The sequence below is a fragment of the Poecilia reticulata genome, linkage group LG18 (assembly GCF_000633615.1).
Source record: "Poecilia reticulata strain Guanapo linkage group LG18, Guppy_female_1.0+MT, whole genome shotgun sequence".
Lineage (NCBI taxonomy): Eukaryota > Metazoa > Chordata > Actinopteri > Cyprinodontiformes > Poeciliidae > Poecilia > Poecilia reticulata.
The window spans coordinates 8,970,403-8,993,551 of NC_024348.1; the positions used below are offsets into that span (position 1 = coordinate 8,970,403).

The following is a 23,149-nucleotide window of genomic DNA, read 5'->3' on the forward strand; positions in this document are numbered from 1 at the left end:
GTAGAGAAATGCTGCTACACACTCATGCACAGTAGGTGGCGGTATGCACCTTAAAGTTGCTTGCAATCCGCCATAATAGAAAAGAAGAAGAAGAAGAAGATGGCTGCTGCTCACCGGACTAGGTGGGAGACGCCGTCTCTCGCTGCCACAGGTAGGATTCAATACGTTTGTAAGCCTGGATCATATGCTCATGTTGCTGTCTCTCACTGGTATGCTTCTCAACTTTTAGATGTGTTTTGATCGTGGATCAAAACCTTCAACTGATCACACGGTTTGACAAGTTGGAACTGGTGAGTGTTTGCTTGTTTGGGAGCTAGCATGCTAGCGCTGGCCTCCTGGTTATTGTTTGGGCTCTGTCAGTGCAAACTGACTTGAGCCGAATATATTAGTTTGAAGCATTTAAACTGAAAAAATATTTTAAATGGTGAAATACTGTTTTTATTGTATGTGAGCATGAAATAGTGAGAAATTTATATTGATGAATATTGGATAAACTGTCTTTATTTTTTGTTAAAAATTGAATGTGTTTTTATACCACTATTAGGTCAGTACTGTCTCAGGGTTGTACTGTTGTAATGGTCTCTTACAGACCATCGTTACAAATTTACGTAAGATTAATCCAAGGTATCTTATATGTTAAGTTAATACCTATTGATGCTCGGACATCAAATACCAAGGATCATGTTACCAAATCATGAGTAATGCAGCCAGTGATTCTTGAGAATATGGACAAAACGGGTCCTATGGATAAAGCACAAAATTTGAATAAAATATACACAAAATACAATTTTTTCAAATATCTAACTAAACTAACCTGGGTCATGTGAGCACAACAATGTATATTTTCCTGGTGTTTGCTGAATATTTTTTTTATTTTAAACATTGTAGTTGGTGGATGATGCCTGTAAAACCCCTTGTCTCAATACATTATAATAGTTTAAAACAATTAAAGAAATTCTAAAATTATATATTATGGCAATTAAGTATAACTAGTCATATAAATAATTATAAAAGTATCAATAAATTGAATTAAAAATCATTTTTAGATATTTTCCAACTCCATTGAAATTTGTCCCTAGTTTTTGTCAATACCATCGGACATGAAAAGAATGTAAAAAAAAACAAAAAAAAAAAACAATCAGGCATTATTGGGGGGCACCAGAACTTCTGAGGACCCCATGACCTCTTTCTTTCTCTTCTTCCTTTGCTAAGAGGGCTAGTTAGCTCTGGTTAGCTTAAGTTATTCTTTAGTTTTTTTCTTCTTTTTATTCCTAAGTTGTTTGTCACAACCATGATGTGTCAACACCATAACTGACAATTTACAAAACGTTGAAATTTTGTGAAATAAAAGCTTAATTTTAGTATATTGTAAAGATTTCATGGACCTGATGAGCTACAATATGGGCTACTTCAGAATAACATCATAAAAATTGAGTTTGGCATTTTTGTCAACTCCATCAGTTCTTGTGACTCTTTCAGTGAAATTGTTGTCAAATCTCACTTAAATGTGCAATTAATTCATTTTAATGTATTTTACATAAATTGCATTACAAATTGCATGATCAAATTTGTCTTTTTACCCATTAGTTTGTCACCACCTTCAGTTCTGTGTCAACTCCGTCATGCACTGTCAACTTCATCAGATGGACTTTTTGTTGTTTTTTGTTTTAAATATTTCTTTTGTTTCTTGTGAAGCATTTGTCTGTAAAATGAGTAAAAATATCACTAATGGGGTATTTTAAAAATCATTTTATATTTATTTTTGTCAGATGGTGATAAAGTTCTGGGTCAGGTCTATTAAAAATGTAATTTAAAAAAAAAAAATTGAAACTGGGAGCTTGTACCTTAGCATCTGTACATTTCCAAAACATTATTTGTCATATTTGCATACATAAGGTTGAGGAATAATAATAAAAAAAAAATTGGGGAAAATTAAAACCCATTTTGTCCCTATTCTCAAGAATCACTGGTAGCTAATTTGCACCGTAAATATCTAAATGTATATCAATTGTATGTGTGCCATTTTCAAATTGACAATCAAATTCAATTTGATTGCAAAAAGTTAAATACTACTTTAAATTTCAGCAATAATGGGTTAGCGGTGAATGTACCATTAGGTCTTTCTAAGGCCTTTGAATGGATTTTTATTAAAGATGCAAGAAAAATCAACAAACCAATTCTTCCTTGATCAAGTATGATTGACGATCATCATGGCACATAATGAAAATGTTTTTTTAACTTATTGATTAAATCCATCAAAAATAATATTTTGAGTCTTTAAATGCATTAATAAACATGAATTTTGAATTTTCTTTGGAGTTTAGTGAAAGTCAGATTTAGGCTAGTGACACAGGATTTGGTTTCCTAATGGATGGGATGTTGTGATTTCTTATTGTTCTGTTTTTTTGAAACCACTACCTATTTCAAAGAGACTGGAGCATACTTGCATTGCAGACCATATAAAATAATAATAATAAAACAAACACCTAATTGGTCAAAATTAGAACTAGCAAATAAGATCTTAAGGACAAGTAGAAATTGGTATTGGTCAGTTTTCTCTTGATTGGTGAATGTCTAATTTTAAACATCTTTATTAAAATACAGATGTGAGACGAAATAGTTGGGGTTTTTTAATATATCACACTAGTGAACATGTAGCAAAAGATTAAGTGAATAGAAAAAAGTCATTGCAATAGAGCAAAAACCCTTTCTGCTTGAAGTAATTTTTTGTGTATGTTAATTTGAAATCAGAATATAACATACATGCTGCCTTTATATTTAGGTATTTAGAATTCTCATTAGCAAAGTTAATTAATCTAAAATGTTCACAAAGATAGAATAGCTGTGGGATGTTTTGACTGATTAGGGTTTTATTCCGTTATTAATCACATTTTTAAATGTATTTGCACTTCATATTAAAGAGGATTAGCAGTGGGATTTTCTTTCATTGTGTTGTGTTAAAACCACATCATTCTTTGAGATACAAATAATCTATTTAGATCAATAAATGGTAATCTGGATTAGACAGTGTTATTGTCTGCTGGTTATCCTAAAAGCATGCCTTGTAGTCGGTGAATCTTGAAGCTTCTCTTGTCTGTCTTGACCTTGCTTCTACACCATGAGGGTAGTTCAGTAATTTTTGTCAAAGGATGTCCTGGGTGATGATTTATAACTCCATTAGTTTGTTAAAACACAAATGATGGTCATGAATCATGCCACACTCTGACCAGCCTCCTTCTAACAAATGTTGACCTTTGCGTAGTTTCCCTGGCAATTTCTTTCAAAGCATTACCTGTGCTAACATGGCGCCTTTAAGTTTGTTGCTAAAGTTCATGCACATATGATGCACTGTAATAAGCAAGTTTTCTAACCCGGTTACTGCAGAACACATTTGTGGTGCTAACCATCCCAGCTTGCTTTCTTTCTTGGCGGTAATTTTGCCAACATGACACTGATGATTACATCCTGAAGCTGTCCTTGACCTTTTGTTGCAAGACCCAGACACTCTACTTGACCAAGCAACACATTGCATGTAGTTTGGAAGATGGGGAATGAAAAATTCTTGAGGACTTTACCGGGGGGCATGGACTTCTCAAAGTGGTAATTTTTCTGAGACCAACTCTTGACGGATTGTTCCAACAGTGTTACAGCAGCAAGACAGTATTTCATGTAGTTTCATCTGTCATGTAGGGATATCAGAAGTTTAATGGGCACTGCTCTAAGCCATTGATGTTCAACCAGCTCCCATTATTAGAGCTGTTTCGCTGTCTGATTTATCTCTTCATTTTGACCATTGGATTTATTTTTTTTCCCTCCCGCAGCCTCACCAATTTCCATCTCCTGGAGGGGATTGAATGTGGTGAATCTTGAGACGCGATCTTGTCAGGTGTTGTGAAAATCCACTTGGCTGTGCAATTCATCAGTATCTACATTGCGCACACACACAGCCCTTCATTTATCTCTCTGGCACCATAAAAATCAATTGATTTGGCCAGTGAACTCCATGGCTTCTTCTTTATTTTCCCTCAACATGGTTTCTTATGATGGCCATTGGGGGGAAAAAAAGCCACTGGAAGGAGGCGCACTCTGTTTTCAAAACTGTCGTGCTACTGTTGTTTTACAGTATCAGTTAGGGTTAGAGTGGTAAAGCATTTTCACGCTGCACCCGAGATTATTTGGATTGCTTTTACCTCCCTTAATAAATTGTCACAATTTGAAAACTGCAGGTTGTACTTCCTTTGTTGTCTTTGTACTGATTAAGGGGCAAATGCTTTTTCACAGCACTGCGGTGAGATGACACTACTTGTTTAAATGTCCTAGTATTTCTTATCTACTGGTTTGTGAACTAGAAACCTGTCGCATGGTGCAGCAAAAACGGGGATCTGTCTATTGTGGATTATCAAAATGAAATCCATTATCAGTCACCCAGCCTTTAAAATACAGTAACCAACCCCTTCCCACTGAATTGGAAGATCTGTTTATTTACAATTTTACTTCTCTATAAAGAAAATGGCCTCTTATATTTTTTTCTCCTTACTTACTGATTTCCGTTGCTATCAGATAAATTTGTTCCTCAATTCTCATTTTGCTACCTTTTACTTTGCAATCATTTTACCTCCTCTCTGAGCTACTAAGCCCACAGTCTTTTTTTTTTCACCACTCTAGATTTTTTTTGTATTTCCACTATAATAATCATCTCCAAACTTCACAATTGTCAATAAATGTGTGACATTTAGGTATCACATGAGCAGTTTGATATGCCTTGGTTTTGTATTGGACTGTAATTTATACTTTTATAAAGCTGTAGTAATGTTGTAAGCTAAAATTGTAGACTTGTCTTATCTCAGGACTGACACAGTAGGAGTTTGCTGGGGATTGTAGTTTTGTGCTACATTCAGCAGTAACATCGTTCACACTACATGCCATCAACACAAAACACCACCTGTCAGTATGTCAGTGGCTAAGGACAACTGAGGCCCTATATTCACAATTTGGACAGTATTTACAGCACTTCGCTTACTCAGCATTTGGTTATGGCGCTGGCTTACTCCAATTGCATTAAATTTACCTCTGCCACTTGCACTGAAAATTTCACAACACATTAACTAAATGGCTTCATGAAAAAACCGACAAAAATACAAATTGAACAATCAACAAACAAGAGTAATTTACTGCGAGTGTGAAAATGATACTTATGTCCTGTAGCAGCTAACTCTACCCACATGCTAATGTTGGCAAAAACAACAAGGGGATGTTTGGTTTTAACTGTTGCATTAATATTATTGTCTCACTTATGAAAGTGCTAAATTTAGTAACTTAAAAAAAAAAAAAATTATTTTCATCACCGAAGACGTATGCTATTCTCTGTTGCTGTTTGGTGAGGTTACAAGATGAAGACGCAATAGCTTAAAGTTCCTTTACTTGCTAATGCATCTAGTTGTAGGTGCAACAACATTCGCTTTAAAAGTGGCAAATACTGATATATTGTCAGCAGAGAAACGTGTTTCTTTTACCTCATCAGAATGTCACTTGAGTGATGTTGATGAGATCCTTCTTTCTTTTGCTCTGCTTTGGTCTAGAGCACCAGAGGAGAAAAAAAAAAAGCTCTTTAGCTGCTAACTTGCGCTGTTGCCACTCCCGTTTCACTGAAAGCTTGGCTGATTGCTCTGCTGAATATGGGACTAATAAGAATGTAATATTCATGTGTTGATTCATCAGTGTGAGTAACCCAGTGCTTGTCATTACTGGTGCCACACATCAAACATTATTCACACCCTTTATCCTGTCACTTGCTACTTGATAAAGATGCTTAAAGATGCAGGAAAGTCTGCATATCAATCCCTCATTCGGTGCAACCAGGCAGCTGAGTTCAACTAATCCTTTTGTCTAAATGTAAAATTTGATCTTTTCAGTGACGCCGTTGTCAGTGTTGATTTGGCATGAGCGAACTTAATAACGCTCCCAATTATCAGTTTGACACCACGCTTAAGTTAAGGTAAAGACAATAGATAAAAGCAGTGCAAAAAAAATAAGAAATAGAGTAACATTTGCCTTCACTGTCTTTGTTGTTATTTGCAGGTACCTCAGAATAGCATGAAAGACTGTTTACAGTGGCGCTGCTCATTAAAGTTTGCACATCACTGTCTCATTTCACAGACACACTGGTCACCTTATAATTAGGGTTTGGTGACATGGAATCTCAATGTTGTCTAAAGACGGGCCCACTGTCTCAGACTTGTCTTGGTCAATACTTATTCTTAGCTATGGACAATTACTGAAATACTGACTCATTAGTTTCCCCTCACATCCCTTTCAACAAAGTGTAATCTATCTCCCTTGCATCCACATCCTGTCTGGGATGTTTTCAATTACTCACCATGTCCTCTGCCTCGCTTTACCGTTTCAGCAAAAATCCTCACTCTGCCTTCGGCTGCCAGTAGACGCCCAACAGTAGCTGCTTGTCTCTGAGCATCGTAGCCTTTTGAGAGTTCATCAATCTGCTTATAACTCCTGCAGTATCGGGGAAGCAGCAAGCAAATACAATGAGACCTTTTCATTTCATTAGCCAATTGAAGAGGAATAAGAAATACTTGTAAAGGTATTCGTACCTCAGAAGAATTTATACTGGTATTAAATGACACTGAGGGAAGCTAATCAGGTCACTTTGACAATTGTATTTAGTGGTGTGAAGAGTGACACACTTTGTTTTTTAATCTTTGAAAACAACATAACATTTCTATAAACTGCACAATTATAAATATATAAAATTCATTGAAGTTTGTGGTTGCAGCATGACAAAATGTCATGCTGCAACAGTTCAAGGGCCGCGAGCCACTTTGAAAGGTGTATATATATATTTTACTTTGGCTATTTACATCCCATTTAGTCATGCATTTTTCACAGTGCCATCATCTGCCCAACGGCAAAGTTCCCATTCCTAAATGTATGCGTTTGTGGTTGCAGGGCTGCAGTGATATCTGCCACTCTCAGCAGCACTGTGGGGCTTTTGTGCGGCCCGTCAGAAAGGTGTTGTATCCCTGGGACTCCACACCTCACTGAGCTAGACAGATTCCCAGCCAGTCTGCCTCTTGATAAGCACTCTGTGAAACCCCAGAGCCGAGGAGGGGTACGATTAAAATAATTGACCAAAAAATGGGAGAATATGTTCATATTTCCCCTTTCTATCTGATGACATAGAGATAGAAAGAGGTAATTAAGTTTCTTGTTTAGCCAAGAGAGGTGGTGAGTAAACTACATCAGCAGCCTTTATGTCTGCTATATTGCTAAAATAGTGTTCGCATTTAACCCTACTGGCCTTTTCACCTTTGCACGCACCTCGTGAGTTTGTCCAATTTGCTGACAACTTGAAGGTGACCGAGGAAGAACCATGCCTGATTAACACAGTCTCTAAAATCTATCCCTCTTATAAATCGTCTTTTCAGAGCGTGTAGTTATTTCGAATAGTCCAGAACCGAATCACGCTGTTTAGCAGATTCTTAGAGCAACAAGTCCCACAACTGCTTTAGGATGCACTGGGCGCGGCACCAAGGTTAATATCGCTGCCTTTACAAATCTCATTGCAATGCTTTGACTTGCTTTAACAGTAGCTAAAGACCACTGCAAAAATACCAGACCTGAAATGGAAAAATGATACAAATCGATATTATACATTAGCACTTAGCACAAAGTGCTGCTGCAAGCTGTAGGCAGAAAGGGAGGAAGCCCGAAATAGATAACGGCTTCAGTTAACAGCATTTAAATTAACACAGAGACTCGGTTGACAATGAAAATGGAAGGCACGTTGAAACATTTTATAAATAAACCCTACCTCAGTTCAGGTGTAAATGAGTGTGAAGACATCATGGCGTTTTAAAATGCAGAGCAGACTGATGTCTGCTAACAATGGAAGGTGAAATTCAGAGCTGTCAGCACGATGTGCTGTGATTGAAGACATATGGAGACCGAAGAAGTTCAACTTTGCAGATAAACTTTTTGTTGCTGTTCATAATATCTCAGTCAGCCCCTTTCTAATATGTTTTATTCTCACATTTCCCACTATCTTTAGAAAATAATTTGGATGATCTCATAAATAATCACCAGTAGTTGCTTTATTTATCCACATCACTCGGTGTCAGTCAAATTTGTTTAAATCTAAAGCATGTCACAGGCAAGGGAGAAAATGTTATCAGCCAGCTACTATCTTCAGTTGGATTCCTATTTTATGTGAGTAGTGGAAAAAGACAATCTCTAACATGCACGTCTAAATATTGTGTCTGTTGGATTTTCACACGAGTCAGGACAAAGCCATGCCCAGCAACCAGCTCTGCTCCTCCAAGCATTCTATGCTTCCTTACAAAGCTGGCTGCCTTCTTAGCAGTCCTGTACCACTGTTATGGAAGTCAAAGTAAAAAAAACAACAAAAAAACCCAACAAAGTCTGACCTCGGTTTACCCTTCACATTGATGTTGATGGTAAAGAAGCTGGAAAAAGAGAAATGCTTTCAGCACCAGCAAAGCTGAGGCTTCTTTCTTGCACTGAAAATAGTTTCTTTTGGGGGAACTTTATTATAGCTAATAGTGTTTTTTTTTAATGTGTCAATTAAGACTGAAAAGGGAGCTTGTATACCCCCAGTGCAGCATGTGCCATTTTAAACTCCCTTGAGAAGTTTTTTTTTTTCTTCCCTCTTTCCTAATCAGCGGAAGACAAAAACACTGATAAGTAGTTAATTAAAAAGTGTGAACACTGACTCAGAGTCCAGCAAGAGTCACAACTTCCTGACCCACCATAGGCAGGCTTACTCTGACCGGTCTGCGATATCATCTCTGGTAAACATTATTAGCCAGTTGATGGCTGCAATGTATGTCGGACGAGAGACGAACAACGGAGGAGAGACGGATCCCTCGTTGCCCAGATGTTTTTTGTCGAGGCGGTTTTCAGATCGCGAGATACACTCACCTTTCAAGGATCTGCACACCATATCGGAGGCAAGCAGTGTGCGTTCAGTTCGCAGTGGAAGGCGTTGAGCGTTGCCGTTGGCTTTTATTTACCTGGTAATGAGGCTGACGGAAGAATAAGTGAACATAAATATAAACAGCAGAGCGGGATACATCACCCACTTTGCTTCTTTCGCTCCTGTGATTGGTATGAGGCGACATTTAAGATGCAATATCACGACTGCTATGAATAAATCAGTATTAATCAGCGCTGAATCTATTTGAGAGCCTTTTTTCACATTTATCAGCCTTTTAATATTAACATTGATTAAAGGCATGTCTCAAGCTTTAAGTCGTGGTGCTGTTCAGCGTCGAGACGTCTCATGAAGCCGACGGGTGTCACATGGGAGCTTTTTTTATCCATTCGGTTCCAGTACTGAGTCGGGGTCATGGGGCATTGTTTGGTTTTCTTGGAGACAGAGATTAGAGGCCTATAACCCAAAAACATTGCCCCCAGCAGTGAGACATGGCGGTGTCCTCAAGGGTGTTCTGGATCTTGGAATCTTGTCCAGGTGAAAGTAATTATGAAAAAAGATGCAGAAGTGAAGACCAGGAGATTACGAATCGATTCTTCAAACACTGAATGCGTAGCTTTAGTTTTTTTTAGTTTTTTTTTAGCAATACCAAAACATTCTCTAATAAACACCCCAGACAAAAAAAGTTTATGCAACAGAATGGATAAAAAATTTTCTGCACCTCCATGACAAACAAAGAAGAAGCTAATAAACAAACAGCTCAAATTATGAGATGTAGCAAATACACTTTAATTTAATCTGTGGCGACGGTAATCGGTGGGCATTTACAAATATCCCTAATTTGGGATTCTGACTCATTCATTGTGCAGTCCGTACATGTCTATTTAGTAGCACCGTGCCATATAGTTACCCTCCATTATGGGCCTAATTTTTGTTCTTCTGTCATGTTTTCTTGATTCTTCTCCACGCAGTACACCTTCTCTTGTTCCTCCCTCCCGTTAACTTTCCTGTCGGGGACACGCTGTCCAATCACATCCCTATTCCACTCACTGCCCTTGGCAAGCACCTTACAAAAGTGAGGGCAGGTGCATGTTCATGTTGCTGCTTAACATCGTGTTCCTGATGCAGCTAAAGTGGTTCCATTTTAGATGAAGCCCACATGATAATGAGCAGGTGTGAGGATGTGTTTATGTGTGAATATCTGTGGCTGCCTTTGTGCATTTCACAATAGTCTTTGATTAAGGCGATTCAGCCATAATGGGAGATGAAAGTTTGAGCTGAAAAATGGGGGTGAAAATGTAGAACATGCAGCACCTGCGAAAGGAATACCGTTCCACTTTCCCTTTTCTGCACACACAGATGTATCCATTCATGCTGTACGTATACTAGTGCGTCTCAAAAATTTTGAATATTGCGTAAAGGTGAGATATTTCTAGCCAGTCATCTCAGACGGTGAAATTGCAATTTTATAGCGATTCGTTATACAAAAGGTAAACTAGTTCAAGTTTTTTTTATTTTTTTTTTTGCATTTTTAGTGATTATGGCTTACAGGTGCAGAAAACCCAAAACTCAATGTCTCAGAAATTGACATGCAACATTGGACCAATCAAAAACAGATTTTTTAAGTACAAATGTCAAGATTCTGAAAAGTGTGTGCGTTTCTACATTCACTGAATAATTGGTCGGGGCTCCTCTTGCATGAATTCCTGCATCAGTGCGACATGGCATAGAGGCGATCAGCCTGTGGCACTGCGTAGGTGTCATGGAAGCCCAGATTGATTTGATAGCAGCCTTCAGGTCGTCTGCCTTGTTGAATCTGGTGCCTCTCACCTTCCTCTTGACGACAGGACTCACGGGAGTTTTCTGGCCAGTCAAGAACAGCCTGGTTGCTGAACTAGCTTTTGGAACCTTTGGCAGTGTGGACAAATGCCAAGTCCTGCTGGAAAATCAAAATGGCATCTCCGGCTAGATGACTTGTGTTTAGAAAACCCAGTGGGCCAACACCAACAGATGACACGACACCCCAAACCATCACTGACTTGATGGTGGAAACTTCAAACTGGACTTCAAGTAAGACGGATTCTGTGCTTCTACACTTCTTAGCCCTGGAATCTTGATTTCCAAATGAAATGCAGAATTTACATTAACCTGAAAACGGCTCTCTGGTCCATTGGGCAACGGTAAAATTTTTTTTCATTTATAGAATTATTGTTGGCTAATGTTTGTACATCTGAAATACATGTTTCTCAAATGAAACCTTTTGTGGATCCATTAAAGAAAATGTTTTTCTTTTTTTTCCACAAATCTTTGGCACTATTGAATAAGCAATATAATTTTTAAATTTGGAAAGTAGATTCTTTAATCTATATAAAATACAGTGCATTTTCAGAAAAGAGACTGCAACATTCAGCCAAAAAACAGGGTACAAAAGCTGAGGATGTTTTCTGGAAGAATCAATAGAAACAATCAAATGTTTTAAAGGATGTAGCGAGAATATGATTTTTATTCCCCCCCCCCCCCCCCCCCTCTTTCTAGACTTGTACTCCCCTTAGGTGATGCATTTCCCACACAGTGGCCTTTGAGCAACACGCACACAGCACCTCCTTTTGGCTTACAGGGAATTCTCCTAAAGGTCACATTAGGATGGCAAGCCAAACAGAGTGGAAGAGGATAATCCTTCTCTCGCAGTTCAAGCCTCCCCTCTTGACACTTAAGCCCACACTGAACTGTACACCTACACACCTTTGTAGAACCCCAAAACCGGAGAGTCTTAATGCCTCATACACAGAATACATATTAAAGATATAGAGATGCAGCTCCACACATCAGTTCCTCTCCACTATTTTTTTATTTATTTTTTAAGTAGAGGTAAGCACTGGGGAATTGTAAGCTTTTTTTTGTTGTAGCAGTCAAATACAAACCCATGTATCCTAAACTAAACCTGAAACAGGTATAGGTAAACATTATTACATGAGTAGAACATGCTTTTAAAAACCAGCAAAAATGTCAGAAGTTGTTAGAATTTATGATCTCATCCACCATCAGAGAGCATTAGGTTTGAACTTGGTTTTGTGTACGATAAGTTTGAAAATGTCTCGTTATGCTTCCACATTTGTCAAACCAGAAATTAGGACAAAAGTCTGTGATTTAAGCCTTGAGTCATGCATTACCCCCTAAACGATCATAGTGGTTACGGGTTTGTGAGCACCTCAATTTCAAGTTGCCCAATTGTGCCTTATGGCTGGGAAAATGCTAGAACTCTCCTTTGTTTACCTTTTGTGTGATCTCATTGCTCTCTGCTCTCCACCCAGAAATTGCTATTACACGTGTATGTGTATATGCATATATATATATATATCTCCTCCTGGAACTTTCCTTTAGGAGAGGACCTGTTGGCCTAACTTATATTAACAACTTATCTACACCTTTTTACTGCCTTCGCTATTCCACCTAGACATGCTGCAAAATTACAATTGAGAGACATAACAGGCTATACTTATCTGCCATACCGTACCTGTCTTCCATTGGTCTTGTCCACTTTACTGCCAATCTTCAAGGAAAATAGCAGCAGCCATACTCGCCATCCTCTCCTTGGCCACTGACACCCTGAGATGAACCTGTCAACATTCATTACCATAATTTTCAACAGCCAAAAATGACTCAAGAAATAATTGCGGTTATCATCAACTTGAGTGTCACTAATTCATTCTCTCTTCCAGAGAATGCCTACTGTCATGTACTCTGAAACTCGAGACCTGCCATACTTCATTAGTTTACAATAAATTGTTTAAAACTTTATTGTAGGCTTTCTGTTTTTTTTTTATGTGCCTTGTGAACATAAAGTAAAAAAACTGCAGCTCTGTGTTTAATAAAAGCTCAAAGCTTAAGAAGGGGGGTGACGGTTTCATGGAAATGGTGCTTTTGACCCTTATCCATGTTTTTGGTCTGAAATCTTTTCTTAATGTCGCTCCCTTTCAGTGCCATAGAAAATGTATGCTTTTTAATTTTTTTTTTCTCCTACTCCTGTGACACTGCAGCATGCATAATTTGAATACCACACAAACCAGACAGCCATGGATTAACATCACTTAATATCATGCCTTCCAGACGTTTTACTCGTCATGGAGTCCTGGATGCTTGAAATTGAGTGTGATTAATTTGGCTAATAATTACTGTGTGTAAACACATGGGGGCACCCTTAGAGCTCTGAAATTAAAATCACAGGTAGACATTTGATTATTTATCGTGGAAATGTAAAGATAAACTTAAGGTGGCACTCTATATAACATACCCAATCATAAAGTGGCACAACACTGTTTCACACCACTGATCTCAGTGTACACACACTAGTCAAAGCTCACCAAATGTGACATGTTTCAAAGATGTGAAATATTCCACAAAATGTTCTTTGTTTTTTCATAAGACACACATACCAGGCTTTTTAAAACACCAGCATTCGTAGCAATATAGGGGCCAATATGTCAGCAGCTTAGGTCTTCATTTTCAATGATCTTACCAACACATTGTTAAACAAGCTTAAAAAAAAAAAAGCTAACTCAAATTTGCTACAATTTTCATAAACTCCTCGAGAAAGACCTCTGGTGTGTTGCAAAAGAGTTAAAATATAGGAAGAAAAACAATAATGTACCCCAGAAACTTTAGTCCTTGATGCATGCTGTACAGAAGCATCAATTCAACCAAGGGTCCCAAGGGCTCACTTTTAAGTCCTTTCTTTCTCAGTAGTTATGACTTTATGTATGAAGTTACTTGGAAATGTCAGAAGAGACCCATTAGCTTATGATGATGTCTTCCACTATACAGTATGTCACTTCACACTCGTATTCCTGTTCTGGTTGCTAATGAGACAACTCGAGAGACCAGCACCTCTTGAGCCACAGGTGAGGAAATGACACCATCGTAATACTGGCACACATGGCAATTCAATACAGATATATATATTTCTGTAATGCATTTTTTTTAAAGTTTAAGCACTGAAATAGTTAACACTGTAGGCTGTTCTTTATACATTGCATTTCAAAATCAAATGTTCAAAGTGTTATAAATGTTCAGTCATGTTGTATTGCATATCTCACTTTATGTAGGATTTCTTGGCGGTGGTTTGTATTATTTCATTACTTTGCTGAGGCTATGGTCAGCGAAATGTGAGTTTACAGATATGACCCCTGTAATTGCTGGCAATAGAGTGATTTCTGTTGCCACCAAGCATCCTGGGAGATTCACAGCTTGTGCCTTGGGACCACCGCCAAACTAGTTCAAGGTCACCTTGGTGAACAAACTGGCAGAAAGCAGAGCCCCCAGCCCCCTCCTATAACTGCTCATCCAAAAAAAAAAAAAAAATTCTCTCCCCACATTTCTCACGAAAAGGGAGGGGATAGAGGGGATAGCTGGCAATCATCTGTCTCGCAATACTGGCCACTCATCAGCTGCATCAACTGCACTCCCACACCTTCCGTAAAGCACTTTCATATTTCACCTTCCCTGAGTACAACAGCGCCAGCCTACTCACTCTGCCCCTTCTCTGAACCCTACAAACCATTTCCCATCGCTGTTATGTCAAGTCCATGCTCCACCTAACAAGGTCCTGCTGACCTCAAGCTCGTGTCCTCTTCAGCCTTGGCCTCAGAAAGCCGGTCCCCGCCGCAGGGTTTGCAAGTTTTAATTAACCCCAAACCTGGATCAAGCCAGTTTTGACAGCTTACGAGCATCTGGGCTTCTGGCAAGTGGTGGTGCAGGGATGTCCATTGTCAAACACTTGCCTGTCTTTGCTGTATAAAGAGGATACATGAAAGGTAGCTGTTCATTCTGAGATTTATCTCAATACCAGAGAAATTATCTTTAGCATTAATAATATAGCAAAATGTTGAAGGAAAGTCGAGAGACACTGAGTGGAATAAGTTTGACATCTTCCTCAAAGACAGACTTTGTAGCTGTACAAAATAAACGTGCTTTTTTTTTTTTGTTTAACTTTATTGCCACTTTATAGCTGGAGCTTTTATTTACACGGCATTTTGGTCAACATTTTTTTGTTTTTATACCTGGCGACATCAACTTTTGATTTGGACTTTTTGCTGAAGTTGTCGTACACTGAGCTTCTGAGGTTTAGTTTTGCCTACCTTGTCCTCGGTATGTGATATGTAAAATATTTTAAACCTATTTTCATTTCATGGGCATCTTCCATAATGGGGCACAGTCACGTACAACTAGAAACATTTAAAGTGAGGGGTAGTTGAGTATGTTCTTGCCAGGGACATAGTGCCATTTTAATTCACAATAAAGTAACTGTTACTTTCAGGTGTTATAGAAATACTGTATATATTAGGCATGACTTGGAAGAAATTTGACTTTGTAATTTGACACCTTAAAATCTGGCCTCTGTCTCTTTAAGAAGCTCTTTCTGTTTCCAACACTTTGCTTTCAGCATGGCATCACAACAATGATTTCCATTATGCCGTTAACAACCATAGGAGCTTGGGGGGAAATGGAAGTAGTTCCTATGGTGAGCTCAGAAGTTCCAGCAGATGTTTGCCAATTGCTGCTGCCACTAGTCTGGGGGAGATGAAAGATGGGAGGAAGTGTTTAGGCATTCCCAAATGGCTGCATGCATAAGCATCAAGCATAAGGAAATACAATTGTAACATGATATAAAGCTCAGGTCAATTTTACACAATACCCTCTCTTTCAATACATTTCTACCATCTTTTTAAACATCTGAAGTGTTTCTAACCACATGAATGTGAGAGTCTAAAAATACTAGGCACCATAGTGCATTTGTGGTTATCACCTGTTACCTTGCAGCAAAAAGGGGCCTGGAGACACCTGGTACTCTGGTTTCCTTCAGCGCGGTCCAAAATATACATGTCAGCTTATTTGGTTCTTCAGTAAATTTCCCATAGGCAACAGGCTATTTGTGTCTCTGTTGAAAGTTATACTAGTGCTTTTTGCCCATTGTAAACTGAAAATAGGCACCACGACCCTTCACAGGATTAAGTGAATATCAAAAATTTGTAGACAGCTGGAGTTTTAGAGTAAAATTAGGACTTCGACTCCCATGGGCAAGCCATGTGCGCTTTCAAAGTTCAGCAGTAAAATGAGCACATAAGTGAGTGCTGGTCTTTCTCTTTCCCAGTGTGCATCAAATGGGTCATAATTTGTATGTAAGAGGAAAATGCTCAATGAAAAATATAACCCTGATCTGTTTTTCAGACATCAATAAGATTTTATCATTCGAGGACGCGTGCAAGGGCAAGTGTGCGAATGGGCAAAAGCCGAATTGTGGATGGTTCCTTGTGCTTTTCGTCTGGAGTTTAAGGCACTGAACTCAGTTCTGGGGATGGCAGAGAAGACTTTGGCAGGGAATTTAATTAACATAAAAACAAATGAAAGGGAGTGAGGAGCTGTTTTAACTTGTCGCAGTCAAAATTTAGCCTTGTAGTCTACGGTGTCGTACATTGGTGTACTTACCAGCTTTTGTCATGTTACTGTCACATCTTTTGTGTTTTATTGCAATTTTTGTGGTTAGACCAATGTCAAGCAGTGTCTAGTTTTGAAGGAGAAGGAAATGGATGCATAATTTCCACTTTTTTCAGTAACGCTGTATATGGAGCATGGAAACTTCTATTCAGATCCTGTTACTCTTAGGAATTGAATACAATTATTGTCCCTTATGCAATTTCAGAGCGCTGTTCAATCCACCATTTTAGAAATGGTGTATGGCACATCTGTTAAACTAAACATTAAGTTTAGGTTAGCCTAAAATGGATAGACAAGGAGAACATTAACTAGAGAAGTAGATGAGATCTAACTGTGTAGAGTAGGGATCCTCAAATCCAGGCCTCAAAGGCCAGAATCATGCAGGATTTAGATGTCTCTGCTTCAACACACCTGAATCGAATAATCAGGTCATTAGCAGGACTCTGGACCATTTGATTGAGGAATGTTCAAAACTGCTGGAGTTTCTTGTTCGGATTACAAATGAATGCTACGTTTTTTGTTTTTTTTTTAAAAAGCATTCCCCTTGTACTTTAAGTATAAACTACTATGTGTTGGCTTGTCACATATCTGTAAAATACTGCGGTTGTGATGTGAGACAATGTGAGAAAGTTGAGTGGTTGTAAAGTCTTGCAATGTGAAAAGGAAATCTACGACAGGCCTTTCTGTTCCACTAACTACTGACAAATATTTGACATCAGGAGCTGAAGTATGAGTAGTTGATAGAGAGGGGGGCGGGGGGACCGCCAGGTGTTTGCATTTGATAATAAGAAGATTATACTACAGTAAATAATAAATGGATGAAACTATGGCTTGTTAGCTGTTTCACCAGTCTCCTTGCTTCTCCTTCTAAACTTTGAGAACTTCCTCTCCTCCACAAAAATGACCAGTGTGAATTTTTTATTTTTTTTTTAGCTGCCGGACGCGGATGACAGCTGGAATCTAATTTGTGACAGCTGTTTCGAACAAAGTGAAGAAAAGGGGAAAAAGCGGGGGTAAAGCGAAACCCAACAGCTATGTCAGCATAGCTGTGTGAATACCTGGGCAGTGTGGAGCCTTGGAGTTTTTTGTCAGCTCTGTCACGCATCACTGTCTCATGAAATTAGAAACACAGAGGAACACAAATCTTGACATTGCTGGATATCTGTATGACATTGGCCAACGTTAAACCCGCTGTCGCAGTGTGGCGCGAGCCGGCGACTGGTGTGCGACGCCAACAATGGCTCCTTTGTCTGGAAGCGCATTACAAGTGAGACAAAGTATCAGCCAGAAGTTTTTGTCCTCTTCTTGACAATCGTATCTAATGATCCAAATTTTGAATCAAGTCTTTCCGATGTGTGGCTGTCAGGAACTAAGCCTATGCATTAATTATATGCTCTTTGCCAGGTCAACAGCAGGGCCAGAGGACGGTGGGAATTATTCATTTCGTCAGGGTAGATTCGTCGGACCCCGGTTGGTATGGAGTCCTGTTGATGAGGGCACAGGGCACACAACCCTCCTCCCCAAACACCTGCTCCTATACGTGGAGAGTCTCTGGCTTCCTCCTCCTTTTGCCCTCCTCTTGGCCTCGGTTCCCCCCCCTGCTCGTACTCCATCAACTCATGGATGTCAAAAGGCTGCAAGGTAGAAGAGAGCGGGGTCTTTTTCTTTCACTCTTTTCTCAGTGGGAAGCCCTTTTAGACACAGCAGCCTCTCATGATTATTATTCCCGCCCTCCTCCCCCTTCCCCTTCCTCGAGGCCTGCTTTAGCGTCTCTCCTTGCATTTCTCAGCTGAAGACACCTTATTCCCCAGGTCTAAAGACGTCTCGCCTGGGAGATGGAGGGGTGGCAGAAAGTAGCATGGATGGAACTGGGAAAAACACCAGATTTCTCTAGCAGCTCGGTCTTAATGAGATCCGTAAGATCTGAAGTTATTTCTCCCCTAACCGCACAGCACATATCATGTAATTTACATTTAAATTAAAAGAAAGAAATGTAATTTTGACCATTCTGAGGGCTTCACATGAAGAGAGGGGAAAAAAAAAGAAAACAAAAAGGCTTTGCAACATGGCTGGATTCAGCTAAATGCGTCTCGCCCAGTGAGTTTCAGGCTAAACAAAAGATCCGGATCAGACACGGGGAGGCCAGCGGCTCAACGCAATCAGAGAATTCGGCTAATGACGATGGTGCCAGGTGTATCGCCAGGTGTGGTTGATTAGAAGGAATGAAACAGACAGTGAAGGTGACAACTGGCGCTGGGTTCCAGCTGAGAGTAGACGGAGATTTTCAGATCAATGAGCCGCCTAGGACAAAAATCTGAATCGCCTAAGAAACTTCCCTCTCTGATTGCGAATGATTTGATTCATCCTGACATGACAGAAATGATGAACAAGATGAGTTCACTGCTGGACGATTTCAGACAGGTAAATCAATTTGCCGACTCCATACATCGCACTCAAAGGCGGGTGAAACTAGTTTCCCGTTCAGGACTACTTTCAGCGCCTTGGAGAAGTATTCACACCCTTTTTAGTGTCACACAGATTGTCATGTTATAGACGCAAGCTTCAATTTATTTCAGACAAACGCAAATTCTTGCATGATTGTCAAGTAAAAATTAAAGTTTGCCATCATGTATTGCAGTGAAAATGTTCAAGTGAAAAAAAAGTTACAGTGGAAAAAAAAAAGAAAAAAAGAATTGGTGTTTCCAATTTGACAAAATTTGCTATTTCTTATTAATGCCCTTAAAACATGCAACCCATTAAAACCCAGATTCTCTCAACACTGCGGCTGTAAGATGCAGCATAACTCACCAGTCAAAGGGAGGAAAAGTAACGTTGACCCCAACAATACATGACTGAGTGGGGACGACAGATGCATCACTCTACTAAATTACTCTGCACAGGCCTCTTTCTCATTTCTGAATTACTGTTGAATTGGTGCACAGCTGAAGAAAGAGGAGGAAAACAAATCAAAGTGAAATGCCAACCATTTAGGTGAAGTTTGAACACCTGCGACTTTGCGTCCCAGCAGACAGACATACGTGCTGGCGGCTTTTGTGCTTTTCGGCAAAATATGCTATTTCTAGGAGGAAAATGATAAATATTGATCTCAGAAGTTTGGGGTTGCATAGATGCTTGATATTACTTTTTTTTATGATGACTATATTGATCGAAGTTCTTGGACAGAACTTTCTCTGTTGCATATGTGCCAACGCAAAAGTAATTACGGAAAGTAAAATTTACAAATGCAGGTTTGGGGATTAGATGAGGCTTTGGAGGACTGACCGTTACTCAATGTACTTTTTGTTTTCTTTATCCAATGTACACTTTTTGGTTTAAATATGTTACTACTGGCTAAAGATTTTTGTCGCCAATTAGTTTTATAAGATATTTCCCTTTACTAGATTATCTCACGTCATCTTCCATTTGTTAGAGTTCCCTATTATAAACTGTCAGTCATCCCACTGAATATTCATTTTTCTATAAAATGTTCCAACAATTAATCTGCATTGTCACTGATACTTTCATCCAATACCACACCCAACTCTATAATCTAGTTCCTTAAATTTGTTGCAGAAAGTAAAGATTGCATAAGAATCTGGGATTGAAAAACGAAAGAGGTCTACACAGAATTAATGACTCGGTTCTTATATCCTGAAAGTGGCATGGCGATGTATAAATAACAAAAAAGAAAAGGCTCAGCTAGTCTGAAGTGTTTCATTCAACAGCTCTTTAGAGTCTATCAAAGTTGTAATAAAAGCTTGCATGGATATAAATTAGAATCCATATTTTTACTTTTCACAACATCAAGAAGTTGCGTATTTTTCTCAAGCACATGATCTGAAGACAAAATTTTGAATTAATTACATTGCCATCACATTGCGTTTCACTGTATAATTGACTAAGCTAAATTGTTTTGCTGTTCGATAAAACTGTCACAACACAGAAAAACAACTGACAGAACCTCTTTCACGGGTGGAGATTCTACAGTTTTCTGCCCGAGGTTGTAGATGAAACTCGCAAAACTGCCCGTCGAAAATTCCAGGCTTCATTTTCGGTTCTCAAGGTGCTGTTAATATTTGATCACAGCTGATGGTGTAATCTCCAAAAAACTGTTGATGAGGCCGTTCTATAGCTAAAATATCCACCCTGCATTAATACTAATGGGGACAAAGGATACTGATTTCTTACTGCTGTGTCGGATATTTGGCACATTTTTAGTAATTAATCAGAAAGTTTTGCTCCGCTTCTGAAAGCCAGACGTGTTATTACCAGTTTCTTTTTTTTTTTTTTTTTTTTTACTTTCACCGAGTCGGACAGAAATAATGGCTCTCATTCATCACAATTTGCATGCATAAATTAAAACAAGGGGCTTTTACAATAATTTTATTTTGAAGCCTGCTTGCTTGGTATTTATTTTTTGTAGGTAGCTCGTATCAGGCTAGAAAAACCTAATTGATTTTTAGGAGGAGTGAGTCAATGACCCCCACCATATTTTATTTGAGTCCCACTTATTGTATCAGAATTAAGAAGTTTTGGTACTTCATTTCGTAGTTCATTTCAGTAGCTAGCAGTTAAAACCTGAAAACGTTTAACAAAAATAAAATTTTATGCTGAATAAAATGATCCATGAGAATAAACATTTAAACAAGTTTTTGTGTTCATATTTGGATCTGTGTATGCCGTCTGTTTTATGATGACTGTGGATATGTCATACTTTGGTATATTCCTGATTAACCTTTTACTGCAAGATTTTATTACATGTGCCACAAACTGTTTGATTTTTTTTGATGGCAAGTAGATGCTAGGCTACGCAGACATTGCTACTTTGAATAAAGAACATGGAATAAAGAAGGATGTTATTTCGTGCCAGATGTTTTTGCATCAGTCGTATTCTAGCGATATAAATATAATCATTGTTCAGAATGGATATCATTTTTACAGTCATTTGTTTCAATGAAAAGAAACTGCTAATTTTATCACATTTAACAGTGAACATCCATCATCTATTCCAGGTAATCCTGGCAGGATCGATGGGGAGTTGGTGTCTGTCTCCAGTAGTCAATGGGTTGGAGTCACCAGTCTATCAGACCAACACAGAGAGAGACACACAAGATGAGCAACCATGCACACACACACACACACCCATACCTGGCTGAGGGCAAAATAGAGGTCTTCAAAAATTATTGTATTTTCAAACGTCAATCTTTTGCCATCATTACCTTGCTGACATCATCTGGGATTTCCATTGTTTTAAAACTTTGCAATCTTTCTGTATGTAAACTTCTGATTTTGAAGACAATAAATAAATCTGATCGTTTCAATAGTTTCAATCATTTAGCAAATGAAAATGATTTTGGCAATTCTAACCGACTTAAAACAGGAGAAGTTTGGTATGATTAAGGTTTTTTTTTTTATGTATGTAAACTTTAGGTTTTAACTGAAAGTTCTGTGCCAGTCGGTTCTTGAACACATTGAATTTGCTTCCGATTTCACTATGAATATTTAATGTAGTAAGACTCCTCCAAGTGAGATCAATCCATAAAAAAAAAAAAAAAAAAAAAAATATATATATATATATATATATATATATTCTGCAAGTTTAGCTTTTCATCTTTATCCTTCACACTGCTTGACATTAGTGTCCTTTAAATGAAACGCGTTCCATGTCGTACTTTGGTTTGTTTTTGTGGTGTGATGTTGCAGAGCATTGAGACATACATGTCTGCCCCAGGCAACATGGACATATAAACAGCTGGAAATGGACAATATCCTTGAGGGCATAAAAATTGTTCAACACCATGAAGTGGTATTAGGGAATTAGGTTTCTCTAACCAGTTTTCCTGCAATCTGGCAGCAGCACTTATGAAAACCGATTTTTCCGGCAGGCATCAGACCTGATGCAAGGACATGGAAAGTCGGACGGTTCTGTCGAAAATGTGGCAGAGGGAAAAAAAAAATCAAGATTCCTAAAGATATCCAATGAATTCCAGGAACGTCCTTCTCTGAAATCAAACCAAAAGACAAGAGAAAATGTGAAATGTCTCTCTGTTGGGGAAGAATTGGAGAAATGGCACACAGTATTTTTGTTGCTTTGATGAAATCCTTCCAAGCACAACGCTGCAAAAACAAAATCTTACCAAGAACATCTAGAGACTAGCAGTAAGGTAAATCAGCCAGTAGAGAGGGAGAAAGTTCTGTAGCTCCTCAAATTCCCAGTCCACTGATGAGGCTGATGAACGTCAGCTGTCCAGGCTGCCAGCACTCTCCAGGAACGATCCTCTCTAAAACAGATGTCTCACTCAGACAAAGCGCAAACACCAAAATCCTGACTCATGACAGGAACACAGTTTTTTTTGGGGGGGGAGGGGTGGGGGGGGTTGTTCACAGTATAGTCAATTTAACATTAAGATAAACTGAGAGGGAGTTAAAATGGCCAAAAGAGACGACAATTTTTTTTTTTAGCGGTAGTGAGGCTATATTAATTGGTCATTTTTTTAAATAATAGCTGTATGTTGCTAATGTCTTTTTTTTTTTTTTTATCCAGATAAAAATGTCAGTTAGTCTCAATTGCAATAAGTGAAATTTATTCATGAATTCCAAATACATTTCAGCATGTTAGGTTTATTTACTTAAAATTGTAGACTTTTATTCACTTTCTACGACTCCATAGGTAGAACAAGAAAAGTTTAA

At 38.5% G+C, this 23,149-nt stretch overlaps 2 long non-coding RNA genes across 2 annotated transcripts; one reads left to right on the top strand and one right to left on the bottom strand.

Annotated features, from left to right (window-relative positions):
* The first annotated feature begins 99 nt into the window (after positions 1-99).
* Positions 100-21,742, top strand: LOC103480510 (uncharacterized). Its single transcript, XR_536106.1, has 3 exons — positions 100-151; positions 230-290; positions 21,472-21,742. It is a non-coding gene; the product is annotated as an uncharacterized LOC103480510 (long non-coding RNA).
* Positions 21,050-22,767, bottom strand: LOC103480511 (uncharacterized). Its single transcript, XR_536107.2, has 3 exons — positions 22,597-22,767; positions 22,292-22,461; positions 21,050-21,539 (listed from the first exon to the last, which is right to left on the bottom strand). It is a non-coding gene; the product is annotated as an uncharacterized LOC103480511 (long non-coding RNA).
* Positions 22,768-23,149: the final 382 nt, after the last annotated feature.